Genomic DNA, 411 nt, shown 5'->3' with positions numbered 1-411 from the left:
TCGCAGCCCGATTCGTAACCCCTATGCTACCAGAGCATTAGTCAATAGCTGCACTTCTATGCATTGTTTGCTGTACCTTTAGCACAGTCTTTTACATTACTGAGCTCTGTCTATCTGAGGAATATTTTGTCTTTGACAAAAACTAGCATACAAGATATGATTTGCTTGCTAACTGATTTAGTCTCCATCCACTTTTATCAAATCATGAAATTTGGTTTTACTTCTGAGTAATTCAGAAGTTGTTTTTGTTAAGTGCTGTCAAGGCATTTCCACCCAAAGCAACCCTGTATACAATTTCTGAGGAATGGCTGGTAAGATTTGAACCACCAACCTCTTGGTTAGCAGTTCAGGGCTTATCCTATAGTGCCACATCAGCACACATAGAATTAATTATGTGACCACTCAAAAACA

Source organism: Chrysochloris asiatica, unplaced genomic scaffold (assembly GCF_000296735.1).
Source record: "Chrysochloris asiatica unplaced genomic scaffold, ChrAsi1.0 scaffold00088, whole genome shotgun sequence".
NCBI classification, from domain to species: Eukaryota; Metazoa; Chordata; class Mammalia; order Afrosoricida; family Chrysochloridae; genus Chrysochloris; species Chrysochloris asiatica.
The sequence above is the reverse complement of the archived record's forward strand: the minus strand, read 5'-3'. Positions refer to the sequence as shown.